This window comes from Nesoenas mayeri (genome assembly GCF_963082525.1).
Source record: "Nesoenas mayeri genome assembly, chromosome: 11".
In the NCBI taxonomy this organism is placed as follows: Eukaryota; Metazoa; Chordata; class Aves; order Columbiformes; family Columbidae; genus Nesoenas; species Nesoenas mayeri.
The window spans coordinates 23,214,928-23,228,373 of record NC_137563.1 but is presented as its reverse complement, the minus strand read 5'-3'; positions in this window follow the sequence as shown (position 1 = coordinate 23,228,373).

Below are 13,446 nucleotides of genomic sequence, written 5' to 3'. Positions count from 1 at the left end.
ACACAAGCAGCAGAAGGACCATTCCCTGCCAGGGGTCGCTCCTTTCCCCCCCAGTTTCTCCCCTCAGTGTTGCTGGGATCTCCCGGGCAGGCTGAGCGTTGACCCTGCCAGGCGGCAGAGTCCCTGCCCCGGCACAGCCCTGGGGTGCAGGGACCCTGCTCTGCAGGACAGCCCTGGGCACCCCTGGGGGCTCCCCGTGCAATCACCCTCAGCAGAAGCTGCCTTCATGCCCTGTCCCTCTGACAGTGCATCAGGGAAGCCCTGCTCTGGAGTGCGTTCTTGTCCTCTACATGAGAAATATTGTGAGAGAGACCTGACAGATCCTGCAAACTGTGTCATGTGCCAGCTTTAGGAGATTCTGCCAGGAAATGCAGCTGCATTGTCCTACATGCAGAGACTTACCATCTAAGGACTTTGAAGACTGGTCTCTCAATGAGCCCTCAGCAACCAACTCCCCACATTGCCTTTCCCTCTCTGTGCCTGGCTCCTGTGCCCTCGGTGCTGCAGGCAGAGCCCTCAGCCCTGCTGCATGTGCAGAGGAGCTGCTCCTGGGCAGAGCTGTCTCTCTGCAGCGCTGCCGCTGCCATGAGCTCCCTGTGTCCCAGGAGCCCAGCCCAGCTCAGCAGCACAGGAGCAGCCCATGATGTCCCTTTCTCTGTCCCCTCTGGGCTCCTCCAGGTGTCCCTGGGGCTCCAGGGGCACATCCAACTTCAAGTAATCAGTGATGTTGTTTCTCTCTCCTCTGAAGAGACACTTCTCACCAGCATTGTATTCTTCATATTAAAAATTAAATTGCTATGAGAATCATCTTTTCTTGTCCCATCATTAGACAGGACACCAGGAATGTTACAGCAAAGGATTTTATTTCTCCAGGCTGGGGGAGGAATATCCTCAGTTGAATGAGTTCAGGCATTTTATTCTGGATTATACTCCCAGGTCTAGAGAGACATTCATCAGTCTTTGGCCATGTCATGTCTGTGCTCTGCAGCAAAGCCTTTGCACACATGGGCTCTTGGACATTCGGTACCAGGTTTCTTGTGGCGGGTCAGAGCTGGGCTGGTGCCACAGCTGGGGTGGTTCAGCCCAGATGTGAGGCCATGTCCTCAGCCAGGGACCAGACTGGGGGAGCTGGAGCTGTCAGTGCTGCAGACAGAGCTGTGATACGGATGGAATGAACTGCCAGACAGGGTGGCAGGAGTGAGTTCATCTGGTCTGCCAGGACAGCAGCCTCCAAGCACAGCAACAGTCCAGATCAGAACTCAGTCTAGACCTGTATGGAAACTCCAGGGCCCATAATGAGCTGTTACTACTGCAGGAACAGTTAAAGGAGAAACAAAAATACTGTGCGGTGACTGATGACTTTAATAAGAGAAAGAGGTGAGAATTTCCATGTCCTCTTGTCCTCTGTCTTCACCAGCAATGTGTCCCAGGCCTCTCTGACATGAGACGAGAATCTGGAGAACAACCAGCAGTGGATGGGGATCAAGTCGGGGGTCATTGGAACTAACACGATCCTTTCCAGTCTATGGGACAGGAGGGGCAGCATCCCAGGAGCTGGGACAGCAGGACCATGTCCCAGTGAGGCCACCTTCCATCATCTTGGAAAGCTCATGGAGAGTAAGGAGACTCTGTATCAAAAACAGCGTGATCAGCAGGACAAGGGCAGTGATCCTTCCCCTGTGCTCTGCATTGGGGAGGCCACACCTGGAGTATTGTGTTCAGTTCTAGGCCCCTCAGTTCAGGAAAGAGATTGAAGTACTGGAGCGGGTCCAGAGAAGAGCTCAAGACTGGGGAAGGGACTTGAGCATAAGCCCTATGAGGAGGGGCTGAGGGAGCTGGGCTTGTTCAGTCTGGAGAAGAGGAGGCTTAGAGGTGAGCTCAGCACTCCCTAGAACTATCTGAAGGGCAGTTCTAGCCAGGTGGGGATTGGTCTCTTCTCCCAGGCATCAGCAATAGGACAAGGGGGCATGGGCTTCAACTCTGCCTGGGGAAATTTAGGCATCTTTCCAGACAGAGTGGTCAGGCATTGGAATGGCTGCCCAGGGAGGTGCTGGACTCACCATCCCTGGACGTTTTTAAACCGAGATTGGCCATAGCACTTAGTGTCATGATCTAGTAAATGGACTGGAGTTGGACCAAGGGTTGGACTGGATGATCTCTGAGGTCTTTTCCAACCCAGTTAATTCTGTGATTCTGGGATTTTCAAGTTAGGGAGAGCTCTGAGGTTCTCCCTGACCACAGGAATAATTCACCTGAGGTGCAGGGCTGATTTACAAGTGCCCCAGTGTTAGCATCCATGTACAGAGTCTGCTCATCAGCCAGGCAGCAAATCCATCATTATAGAAATAGAGACGAGGCTCTTGACCAGCTTCATGCACCGAGCAATTGGCATGCCTTGTCTGCTGAGATTCCAGGGAACACCTGAACTTTAAGAACTGAGAAGTTTTAGTCCTCACTGAGCATCCTGGTTCATCTCCTGACCCATGTGGTGCTCCAGGCTGTGAAGAGAATCCACACCAACTTCTTGACTGGGCTAGTTCCATTTCACATGGTGCCAAACAGGGCAGATAAAGGGGACTTATAAATCCAATATCTGCTGCACAGTTCTTCAGAGATTAGAAATGTAGGGAACAATGTATTGTCAGTGCACACCACATAAAGATTCTGGCTTCCTTTGTGCCTTTTCACTTAGCTGGGATCTGTTCCTTGGCTTTCATTGGCTACAAAGGAAACAACTCTCCTATGCCACCTGCCCCTCACACCAGAAAAAGAAAGGAGAAAATGTATGGAAGAGGGACGATTTGGGAAAAAGTTCTGACTAAGAAGTGTATTCTTTCAATAATAAAAAGGTGGAAGTGGGAGAAAGCACTGTTCCAAGAACTTCGTAGAAGAGGCCAACTACTGAGATGCAAGATGTATTTTGAGAAGTGAGAAGTGAGAATGACTGCTGGGAGGGAAATTAAAGAGCTTTAATTCATCAACATAACCAAGAATAGGGAATTTTCTGTTGCTGTTATTAGTGATAGTACCACTATCAAAAACATCCTTGAAAAGGTCACTGTCATCCCTTGACTTCAAAGCTCAGCCTGCTCAGTATTTGACAGGACTGCTTCAAACATCTGTGACCCAAGTCTTTTACCCAAGGAAGGGAAAAACTTCCAGTGCAGGCACCACACCAGTGCCCAATCTGCCTGGAGAGCCAGGACAGTTGTGCCACACAAGAGCCAGCCTGGACAGAAGCTACAGTTAGTGAGAACTGAAATATTTAAACTCCAATCATAGAATGACAGCATTATAGAATCATTTAGTTGGGAAAAGACACATAAGAACATGGAACTCAAACATAAGACCTCGACATAAGAACTCCAACAATAAACCATATCCCTAAGTGCCACATCTCCATGTCTCTTAAACACGTCCAGCAATGGAAGCTCCAATCCCGAGCTGGCAGGACACCATTGGCTGCAGTTGGACATAAGATACTGGTCATGGCTGTGAGTTCAGCCCTCGCTGGCAGAATGTCTCACATCCTCACTCAGGAGGGCAGGGGGCTGGGAGATGGGAGCACGTTTCAGTTTCCAGATCCCAGCACAGAGCCCAAACCATCCTGCCCTTGGACTCTGGATCCCATTTCCTGAGAAGCAAAGCTGGTGGCCTTCTGAGGATAATCATGTTAAAAGACATGAGTAATCCTTGAAGTGTTTGCGTAATTTGTCTAGGAATGACGGTTTTAAAAAGAAAAATAAAAATTTAACATGCTTATATTTAAATACGTGTAAAATAGTACTCTGCATGTGTGGTCGCCCCTCTGGCAATGACAGTTAAATAGGTATTGGCACTATAAGGCTCCATACCTCATCCACAAGCACACATCTAAGTGGTTCAGATGAAGGGTGGTGTGGCAAACGTCACCCTTTGTGTCCCCAGGTGATGGACACTGCTCATGTGCCTCTGCAGAGAGTGGCAGGAGCTGCATCCCCTTCTCGGGACAGACTCCTTCCAGGAGAGACACCGACACAGGGGGAACTCATCGGGTCTTTAAGGCATTTCACTTGGCATCAGTTTAGACATATTGGGTGCTGTCCTGTGACTACCCTTTCTGCACAAATGATCATACAAACACAACCATTTACTAAGACATGGTCATAAAGGGCTGTTATGGACAAGAAAGCTCACCGTGAACTCTGGAGAGGGCGAGGAAGTTTATAATAAGCACCATCAAGAACCAAGAAGCTCGAGGCCTCTTCTGAAGAGCGGGAGGCCTGAGCAGCTGTGATTGGCCATTGTAGGTGTGGGAGAGGTCAGGGCATGCCAGGGAGAAGCAATGAGATGGCTGATGGCTTCAGTGAACCCTTCCAGCCATGTCTGAGCCCAGCAATGGAAAGCAGTTGATGTCTGCAGGTGGAGGAGGAACAGGAGGGAGATTTTCCTGGGAGTATGGAAGGAAGAAAGGCCTCTCTTGGGCTAATCATGTATGGCAGTGCCATTTGCATGCTGTGGGCATGGCTGTGCCTGGGAGATGGGGAACGGCTGCTGCTGGGGTGGCTGTGCTCAGTCATGACCCATGAGCTGACCCTGCTCTGCTCCTCTCTTACACTGCCCACACTTGGATGGTCCTCAGGAATCACTGATGAACCTGGTGGATCCATGAACCTCCTGGAGTGATGGGGCGTGGATCCAATGTCCTGGTTTTGTTAAAAACAAGTTTCTCTTTCAGTGAATTTTGCCTGTCAGCTACAGCCTTCATATTAACTGCATTTTCCTGGAGAACCAGACACATGTTTTGGTAAACCTAGCAATGGAATGCAAACATATTGATAAGCATGGATGGACATCTCGCGAGAGGGGCGATGAGAAACAGCTGACCAACTGTGTATAACATTCCATTCACGTGAATACTTCATATAAAATGGGAGATCATGAGAATCTCGGCCCTTTTTTCCTTTTTTCCCTATGGCCGACATTAGGAGAGGACCTTGCTAGTCATCCCTGCGAACTGAGGCCTAGTGAGAGACTGAATCCAGCTCTGGTTGGCTGTGGAGTCTAATCCAGGACTTTGGGTGCCGGCTCTGCAGTTGCTGAGACTTTCAAGATTGGTTTTGTATATTTTGTATTATTTTCTCTATTCTTATTAGTAGCATTAGTAAAACATCTTTAATTTTTTCCAACTCTCTTCTCTCTGTCCTTCTTCTTCCCTCCCGATCGCCTGTCCTGAGTGGAAGGGGGGAGAGGGAGGGGCAAAAAGGGGGAAGTGGGGGGGAAGAGGGGGTTAAGAATACATCTGCCAGGGTTTTATTGTCACCCCGCAATCTTAACCCTCGACAGATAATTGGTGCCCAACGTGGGGCAAGAGAAAGGGGTAAATCTGGAGATTTTTGGCTTTTCTACTGCTCTGACGTACCTTTCAATTTTCTTGGCACGGTGCCAACTCATAGAGTTGTGATACTCGCGCGTCTGTTTGCTTCGGATATTATTTGGTTGTATTCAAGCAAAGTGAATTACATTGATTTAATGATGTTATGGCATAAGTTGTATCAGTTATTTTCTACATTGTGCTCACTGATTCCATATCTATGTTGGGCTTTCTTTTTAAATCGAAGTATTCATTATATAACAACAAGGAACTGGACAATGCTCATGATGATACTGTGTGGTTTGTCACTGGTTTATTTCATTATACTGCAGCCACTAATGAATTTCTACTCGCTTCTGCTTTACCTTGAAAAGCCTCCAGGAGAGATTAAAGAGCAGTACGGCTCTGTGTTTGCTAATTGGTCAAGCGAATCTTTAGAAAGGCTAACTAACAATACTTTCGTTTTTTCGCTAGGACAGTTCGCAAATGTTTTAGAGAGCTTTGAATATCCTTGGAGTTTTGATAGAACTGTGATGGTGTTATCTGGTTTGCTGAATGTGTGTCAGTTTGTGCTTCTGTTAAGAGAAATGGTGTTCAACAGGAGGTTTGCGTCCCATTTTAGTCCTGAGATTTGCGGTGCGTCTTCGGAAGCTTTAGCAAAAAGCACTCCTGGCCGATCGAGGAAGAGCAAAACAGCGAAAGCTGCCCCCCCAACGCCTTTGCAGGCTGAAGCTACAGCTCCTCCGTAGAGTTCTTCTGCCAAGGTCACTAGTGATAACAATAATTCTGCAGCCTTAAAGGCAGCCCCCCCTTCTTCACACACTGGGCACTGTTGCCGCTGTAACCATAGCGATCACTGTGACAGTCATTCAGACTCTGGAAATGAATCAAATGATGGTAAACCCATATCAGCATCAGTTGCTGGTTGTAAGAAAGTCACTAGAAAGACTACCCGTGCAGCAGATGATGGCACAGGGCCAACATCAACCCAAGGGGCACCATCAGGACAGGGAGGAGATGAAGTGACCACCACTCGGTCCTTTTCTCCAGGTGAGCTGAGAGATCTGCGAAAAGACTTTAGTCGTCGTGAAGGCGAGAATATTTTAACCTGGCTGCTCCGATGCTGGGACAATGGGGCAGATACAATTGAACTGGAAGGTGGTGAAGCCAGGCAGCTGGGATCTTTGTCAAGAGATTCCACCATTGATAGGGCAATTTCAAGAGAGTCTAATGCCACTACTCTCTGGACCCGACTCCTGGCAGCTATGAAAGTAAGATTTCCCTATAAGGAAGACTGTATATCCAAGTTAGGGAAATGGAATACTATGGAGAAAGGTATTCAGTTCCTGAGAGAATTAGCTGTGCGAGAGATCATCTATTTTGGACCAAACAGCCAAGAAGGAACAGACCCAGATAGAATCAATTGTTCACAACCTTTGTGGCGCAGATTTGTACAAAGTGCATCACCTGCATATGCTAAGTCATTGGCAGGAATGCTCTGGTCATCTAGAGGTGGACAAGATATTACTGAAGTGATTGAGCAGCTCCGTGACTTTGAGGACAGCCTTGCTGGTTCTCTACGGGCTTGTGTCTCTGCTGTGGAGAAACTGTGTGAAAAATCTGATGACCGGTTTGAAAAGCTATTGCAAGAGATCAAAGAACTCAGAGAGGACACATACCATTCACGACCTGCACAAACCTATGTTTCAGCTGTTAGGAAAAGGCGTTTCCAATCTCGAGAGAGAGGACAGAGGCAGCCCACAAAAAGAGGTTCACTGTGGTTCTTCCTACGTGAGCAGGGAGAAAACATGAATAAGTGGCATGGAAGACCTATCTCAGAACTCAAAGAACGAGTACGTGAGATCAAAGGAAAAACTCCTAGGAAGGTGGCTGCTCCAGTTTACAAAAGGAGCAGAAGAGATTCTGATGCTCTTGAAGGAACCTCTAATTCACACCCAGAGACTGTGCAAAACAGAAATTAGAGGTGCCCTGCCTCCAACCAGGTGGAGGAAAGGGATAACAGAGTTTATTGGACTGTACAAATACGATGGCCTGGTACAACACACCCCCAGGAGTACAAAGCTTTAGTGGACACTGCTGCTCAGTGCACAATAATTCCTTCTAATTATAAAGGAACGCAATCCATCAATATTGTTGGAGTGACTGGGGGATCCCAGGAACTGACTGTTGTAGAGGCTGAAATGAGCCTAACTGGAAAAAACTGGCAAAAGCATCCCATTGTGACTGGCCCAGATGCTCCGTGCATCCTTGGCATAGACTACCTCAAGAGAGGGTATTTTAAGGACCCAAAAGGGTATAGGTGGGCATTTGGCATAGCAGCTGTGGACACTGAGAAAATTGAAGAGCTGTCTGATTTGCCTGGTCTTTCAGATGATCCTTCTGTTGTAGGACTGCTGATGGTTGACGATCAGCAGGTGCCAACTGCTACCACGACAGTACATCGTCGGGAATATCGCACCAATCGAGACTCTTTGATTCCTATCCAGAAGTTGATCCGTCAATTGGAAAGCCAGGGTGTGATCAGTAAGACTCGCTCACCTTTTAACCGCCCAATCTGGCCAGTGCGTAAGTCTAGTGACGAGTGAAGACTAACTGTGGGCTATCGTGGCCTGAATGAAGTTATGCCACCACTGAGTGCTGCTGTGCCTGACATGCTAGAACTGCAATTTGAACTGGAGTCAAAGGCAGCTAAGTGGCATGCTACAATGGACATTGCTAATGCATTTTTCTCTATTCCTGTAGCAGCAGAGTGCAGGCCGCAGTTTGCTTTCACCTGGAGAGGCGTCCAGGACACGTGGAATCGCTTGCCCCAGGGGTGGAAACACAGTCCTACCATCTGCCATGGACTGATCCAGACCACGCTGGAGCAAGGTAAAGCTCCAGAACACTTGCAGTATATTGATGACATCATCGTATGGGGCGACACAGCGAAAGAAGTCTTCGAGAAAGGTGAGAGAATAATTCAGATTCTTTTGGATGCTGGTTTTGCCATAAAACGAAGCAAGGTCAAGGGACCTGCACGAGAGATCCAGTTTTTAGGAATAAAATGGCAAGATGGTCGTTGTCAAATCCCAATGGATGTGATCAACAAAATTGCTGCAATGTCTCCACCTACTAATAAAAAGGAGACACAGACTTTATTGGGCGTTGTAGGTTTTTGGAGAATGCATATTCCTGACTACAGCCAGATTGTGAGCCCTCTCTATCGAGTGACTCGTAAAAAGAACCAATTTGAGTGGGGCCCTGAACAACGACAAGCCTTTGAACAAATTAAGCGTGAGATAACTCATGTGGTGGCCCTTGGACCAGTTCAGACTGCATTAGATGTTAAAAATGTGCTCTACACTGCAGCCGGAGATAATGGACTTACCTGGAGCCTCTGGCAGAAAACACCAGGAGAAACCCGAGGTCGACCCTTAGGTTTTTGGAGTCGAGGATACAAAGGATCTGAGGCCAACTGTACTCCAACTGAAAAAGAGATACTAGCAGCATATGAAGGAGTTCGAGCTGCTTCAGAAGTGATCAGTACTGAAGCACAGCTCCTCCTGGCACCTCGACTGCCGGTGCTGAGCTGGATGTTCAAAGGGACGGTTCCCTCTCCACATCATGCAACCGAAGTTACGTGGAGTAAATGGATTGCTTTGATCACGCAACGAGCTCAAAATGGAAGTCCCAACCGTCCAGGAAGAAAAGCAACTGGCAGTGCAGAGGTAAACCCATTTGGGCTGCCACACTGTGGCAAGACATTGCTGCTTGGCTAGAGAGCCTGCCTGTGAAAGTTCAGCATGTAGATGCTCATGTGCCTAAAAGTCGAGCCACCGAGGAACATCTAAACAACCAACAAGCGGATCAAGCTGCTAAGATTAAAGTAGCTGAGGTGGACTTGGACTGGCAACATGAAGGTGAACTTTTCCTAGCCCGGTGGGCCCATGATGCTTCAGGGCATCAAGGTAGAGATGCAACATATAAATGGGCTCGCGATGGAGAGGTGGATTTAACTATGGACACTATTTCACACGTTATTCCTGAATGTGAAACTTGCGCCAAAATCAAACAAGATGAACGGTCAAATCCTGTATGGTATGGGGGGCGATGGTTAAAGTATAAGTATGGAGAAGCTTGGCAGATTGATTATATTACACTTCCACAAACACGTCAAGGTAAGCGTTCTGTGCTTACAATGGTGGAAGCAACCACTGGATGGTTGGAAACATATGCTGTACCTCATGCTACAGCCCGAAATACTATCTTGGGCCTTGAAAAGCAAGTCCTTTGATGATACGGTACGCCAGAAAGAATTGAATCAGACAATGGTACTCATTTCAAAAACAGTCTTATAGACAATTGGGCCAAAGAACATGGTATTGAGTGGGTATATCATATTCCATATCATGCACCAGCCTCTGGGAAATCTGAAAGGTACAATGGTTTGCTAAAAACTACACTAAAGGCACTTGGTGGTGGAAACTTTAAAAACTGGGATTCACATTTAGCAAAAGCCACGTGGTTGACCAACACCAGGGGATCAACCAACCGAGCCGGGCCTGCCCAATCAGAGATTCTTCATCCTGTGGAAGGAGATAAAGTCCCTGTAGTACACATGAAAAACATGTTAGGAAAGGTGCTCTGGGTTACTCCTGCCTCAGGCAAAGGCAAGCCCATTACTGGGATTGTTTTTGCCCAGGGACCTGACAGCACCTGGTGGGTGATGCTTAAGGATGGAGAAGTTCGGTGTGTACCTCAAGGGGATTTGAGCTTAGGTGAAAATATTCAATACTGAACTGCATGATGTGAATTGCCATACTAACAGTATTTAATAAGTGTTTTTCAGATCAAGACAGTGATGATGAAACCAAAGCTAGCCTTCTTCGAGTGGCGCCTGACAACTTCTTCGAAGTTGATGTCTTTAACCCACAAACAGTGGTCATGAAATGCACTTGTACCATTTTTCCTGCCCTGGGAGACTGTTATGACAAAATGAACTTAATGAACTTTTCAAAGGATAGTCCACTGATTAAAATTAATTACTCCTGGGTATATATGTACATATGTGTATATATATATAGTAGTAGTGATTAATTATATTGTGTTGATAGATTGTATTGATAAGGTTTAAGTATTCAGTGAATGGCATATTATAAGGGGTGGAATGTCCTGGTTTTGTTAAAAACAAGTTTCTCTTTCAGTGAATTTTGCCTGTCAGCTACAGCCCTCGTATTAACTGCATTTTCCTGGAGAACCAGACACATGTTTTGGTAAAACCTAGCAATGGAATGCAAACATATTGATAAGCATGGATGGACATCTCGCGAGAGGGGCGACGAGAAACAACTGACCAACGGTGTATAACATTCCATTCACGCGAATATTTCATATAAAATGGGAGATCACGAGGATCTCGGCCCTTTTTTCCTTTTTTCCCTATGGCCGACATTAGGAGAGGACCTTGCTAGTCGTCCCTGCGAACTGAGGCCTAGTGAGAGACTGAATCCAGCTCTGGTTGGCTGTGGAGTCTAATCCAGGACTTTGGGTGCCGGCTCTGCAGTTGCTGAGACTTTCAAGATTGGTTTTGTATATTTTGTATTATTTTCTCTATTCTTATTAGTAGCATTAGTAAAACATCTTTAATTTTTTCCAACTCTCTTCTCTCTGTCCTTCTTTTTTCCTCCCAATCGCCTCTCCTGAGTGGAAGGGGGGAGAGGGAGGGGCAAGAAGGGGGAAGTTGGGGGGAGAGGGGGTTAAGAATACATCTGCCAGGGTTTTATTGTCGCCCCGCAATCTTAACCCTCGACAACACGTTATTTTTCTCAACACTGATGTAATCCAGATCAACAACTATGAAATCATTTCCAGTAATATTCACAGAAAACTTGACAGATACTTGACTCATTTGAAAAAAAACAGTTACACAACACATCCAAACACCACAAAACATGGCTTGGAATAGACTGTAATTCAAATATGGCATTTAATTCATTCAGAATAATAAAGCAGAAAACTTTTTGCAACACGTTTCCTCCCTGCTGAGCCAGTCTGCACTCAACTTTACATTATTGTCCTGCATTTTTCTGAAACACTTCAGTTTCTTTAAAAGCTGAAATGTGCGACACACTCTTGGACAGTTTTTCACATTTTAGCATAAAATTCCAGACAAGATTGCAGAATCAAGGACATGTTTAGAATTGAGATTTCGATTTCCTTTGGTGGCTACCTTCCAATCTAATTATTCTCCTGAATGTACACGGTTTAATTTCTGCAGCAAGAGAGGGAAGAAGTTCCCAGTGGGAAGAGATTTCTCAGAAATGAACTCCAGCCTAGAAATTCAAATATCACTGTGCAATCGCCCATGTTACAGAAACGCTTCTGTTTTGGCTGTTGCAAAGCCCCCTGGAATGTCCATAATTGAATTATTCCATGAAAATTGTGTTAGCTTCCGGCACAAAAGTAATGAAACATATGAAAAACAGTAAAACCAGCTTCTGAAGTGCTGCTTCTTTGCATCTTGGAGATGAGCGATTCTGCAAAGTGACGTTGGGGCTGGGAGATCACAGGAGAGTATCAAAATATACACACATTTTAAAGGTAAAATTAAGACTTTAAATTACCAAATATTAAAGTATTGTTCACATTATAAGACTTGTGTAGCTAGAGGTCACCGTATGAGATTTAAAAATAGGAAGAAAACACTTTTTTTTAAAGTATTTGACAAGAATATATACCTTATATTATGTTGTAATACCTTAATAAGCTGTGCCAGAGAAAGAGATGCAGGAATGTCATCGATCTGTTCACAAAAATTAAACACGTATTCAATCGTACATTCCAGACAGAGTGTAGTAACAGTGGGACGGCAGCACAAAAAGGCTGTAATGAATTCAAATGTTGTCGCCTTACTGTTCCACAATCATGGGCAACCTTTCCAGTGATTTATTCCTACCACATTAAGTTCTGCTTTGAAATACATACAGAAACATGGAAAAAAGCCAAATGAACAATATTTGTGACCACAGAGTTTGTGTTATTAGACATGCTAGTAAACAAAGGGAAAAATAACTGTTTTCATGGTACCGGGCATTGTGACAAAGGGTCTATGTCACCTGGGTGTGAAAGACGAGCACCCCCTAGCGGAGTGGGAGCCTGTTAACCCCGGGCCTGTCACTGCCTGGTGTCCCTTCTGTCACCTACCAGGGCTTCCAAAACTGGCCAAAAAGGGGCAAAACGTCCCCAGATTTGGGGCCAAACTGGAAATAAATAGGATAGTTAGGAGCCTTGGCTCTCTCCCAAGTGGAAGCAGAAAGACCAGCCCAGCAGAGCTTCCCTGGTCCCTCCCGGCCCTGGCTGAAAGCTCAGATGGCGTCCACTGCCCCACACGTTGGTGTCCTTCATGCCTCCCCAGCTGCACTCTCATCCTCTCCTTTCTCCAACAGGGAGGAACAGGGAGGAAATAAAAACCCGTCTGAATTAGTTGGAATACAATAAATGCAATTTACATTAAAAGAAAGACAAAATATAAAAAAACCATAAGAGACACATAGTATTCGACCTCAGCGGCAAATTCAGATCCAGGCCTTTTACCAGTCAAGTATTTCCTTGTGTTTCTCATTTAGATAATATTTTTGCAGCAGAATGAGACCTGAAGAAAAACATCACCCCTTTCCCAAATGTAAATTCACACTTGTGTAGCAACGATATTTAAATTCATGTCAATCTATTAAAGACATTTTGTATTCCAAGGGGCCCCCACAAAATCACTGCAATTACACGGTTTTAGGAACAAATCCCCAAGTATTGAGGGACACGACGAGGAATCACGGAGCTGCACAAAAGTGTCCTCACAACAATGGCGTGACTCACTTTTTACATTGCTGAGTCCAATATTTACAACATTTACTGGAAAATACATTATGTTAATGCTTGGAAAATTCATACAAGGCTGCGGTGGTTAAAATTCAGCATGGTGCGTAGGAAAAGGGATGAGATTATGTTTTTACATACTGCTTTTGATGTTCCGCTCACTGGCTCCTTGAGACTTCTAGAAGGAGAAATAAAGGTGATCAGAACTTCAATAAAGC